This window comes from Rutidosis leptorrhynchoides, chromosome 3 (genome assembly GCF_046630445.1).
Source record: "Rutidosis leptorrhynchoides isolate AG116_Rl617_1_P2 chromosome 3, CSIRO_AGI_Rlap_v1, whole genome shotgun sequence".
Taxonomy (NCBI): Eukaryota; Viridiplantae; Streptophyta; class Magnoliopsida; order Asterales; family Asteraceae; genus Rutidosis; species Rutidosis leptorrhynchoides.
The window spans coordinates 35,450,104-35,452,899 of NC_092335.1; positions in this window are offsets into that span (position 1 = coordinate 35,450,104).

The following is a 2,796-nucleotide window of genomic DNA, read 5'->3' on the forward strand; positions in this document are numbered from 1 at the left end:
AAGGGGGGTTTTTACCGTTTAATGACCGGTTTGTCGATTTTAAAACTTTAGTCGCAGTTAAAACCAAATGTAAAATATTAAAAATAAATACAAGACTTAAATTAAAGCGTAAAGTAAATAACGATAATGAAATTGCGAATAATAAAAGTGCGATAAAATAAACTTGTGATAATTAAAAAGTACGATAATTAAAAGTACAATTAAATACAATAACAATAAAAATGCGATAATTAGAAGTGCAATTAAATATAAAATAAAGGAAATTAAATATGAAATAAAAGAATTATGCTTATTTAAACTTCCGTAATCATGATGTTTGACGTGTTGATTTTAGTTTTATGCCCATGGGTTAATTGTCCTTTGTCCTGGATTATTTAATATGTCCATACGGATTTATCCATAATAGTCCATCAGTCATAAATATAAAGAGCGAAAGCCTTCGTCAAATTATTCTTATTCCCGAAGTTAAATATTCCAACTAATTGGGGATTCGAATTGTAACAAGGTTTTAATACTTTGTTTAATGAATACACCAGGTTATCGACTGCGTGTAAACCAAGGTTTTACTACTTTGTTAACAATTACACCAATTACCCTTGAATGTAATTCACCCCTGTTTCAACAATCTATTAACTATTAATCCAGTTCCGTATCCGGTAAAATGAATAATTATTGGTATTTATAGATATCCCGCCCACCGTACCCAGTCAAGCGTATGTGGTTATATATAAATACGTCGAATTATAAGTTTGTATATTAAATTAACAAGGTATTGTTTAGTTAATATAAAACCCATTAATAACCCATAGTCTAATTTCCACAAGTGTCGTTCTTTTATCCAAACTCCAATTATGGTACAAAGCCCAATTACCCAATTTTAGTAATTAGCCCAACATCATGATTACTTCGGATTAAATAAGCATAATAATAACTTAGCTACGAGACATTAATATAAAAAGGTTGAACATAACTTACAATGATTAAAAATAGCGTAGCGTTACACGGACAGAATTTTGACTTACACCCTTACAACATTCGCTAACATACCCTTATTATTATTATTAAAATTAAAATTAAAATTAAAATTAAAATATAAATATAAATATATACGATATAGATAGAGAGATGGATATTTTTGGTTCCTTTTTTCGATCAGAATTCGTTTGCTTTTATAGGGATTTTCAGAAATTGGGGCTCCGCGACTCGCGGCCCTTTTGGCCTTCAAACTCCGCGAGTCGCAGAGTTTGAGAATACAGCTCACATTCTTTGGAGTCTTTCTTGCCGACGATTTATTTATAAATATAATATATATAATTAATATAATTAATTATATATTATATTATATTTATACACATAGTTAACTTGTAATTTTTAGTCCGTTGCGTCGAGCGTTGAGAGTTGACTCTGGTCCCGGTTCCGGATTTTCGAACGTCCTTGCGTACAATTTTATATTTTGTACTTTGTGTTTTGAATCTTGTACTCTTGTAATTTCGAGACGTTTCTTATCAATAATTGGAACCTCTTTGATTGTATTTTGTACTTTTGAGCTTTTTGGTCGTTTGCGTCTTCAATTCGTCGAATCTGTCTTTTGTCTTCACCTTTTATTATTTAAACGAATATCACTTTTAAATAGAACAATTGCAACTAAAAGCTTGTCTTTCTTGAGGAATAATGCTATGAAATATATGTTCGTTTTTAGCATTATCAAATATTCCCACACTTGAGCGTTGCTTGTCCTCAAGCAATATCGTCTTGAAATACTAGAATCACTTCTTTATTCTTCACATTTTGTACATCAGTGATTTCTATACGGCGGTATAAACAATGGTAATAACGATATGGTTTACAGTCCCACATGACTATAAAAATTTAGATCCATTAAGGAAATTGGATCTTTATGAAAACATTTGATCTTTTGAAAATTAAATCTAGTTTTTACCCTAGATAAGTTTTCCGGAATAACCCTTTACCGGTGTTTGCAAAATATTTTTGTGGTTTTGGTGGGTTTCAGATTTGAAAATTTTAGCTCAAAACTTGCGGTTTTGTGTCACCCACTTGCTAACCTTGTATTTGGAAAGCAACACGTCCAGTTTACTTGTCCCGTATATTACCTTTTGGTAAACTACCGTCCGGTTGTAAAGGAAAGCGTTGAACAAGCAACTGTTAAGGCAATGTCCCCTGACATGCTTTTAATTATGGTCTATAACGTGTCGGACGCAATTACTATCCTTGCTAGGAGCAATAGTAAAGCTCACCCTTATAATTTTTCGGTCTGGCACAAGGTCTTGTCTTTGACCACTATGCAACCACCGTTCTTACAGTTGACACCCGATTTGGTTCAGGTGACCTAATGAATTCCAGGTGAATTCCTAGGATTTTACGTTCAATGGTAATGAACGCAATTGAAAATAGGGTTTTCAGAAAACAAATCGGTTTGTAATTTTGATCAAAATATTTTCTCGTTCAAGCTCGAGTTTAGATATCATTGAATTCCATGAGTTTGTAATTCTCAATCTTTAAGGTCAATCTCAAGGATTGAGTAATATCAGGCTTAAAAGCTGATTTTTAATCTTTAAGGAGATTATCCTTTCTGAGGATCTGATTCATTAGTCTTATCCAGCTAATTTGCATGGTGCCCCCCCATTGTACGAGATAAATCCTTCTCATGGTTAGGATAAATCTGACCACTTGACGACCCTGTTTAATGCTAAGGTCCGTGGATTTCCTGCTGATTTTAGTGATGACTTTTCTAGATTTTTCGTCAACCTACAGCTGGTCTGGACGACAACTTCATGA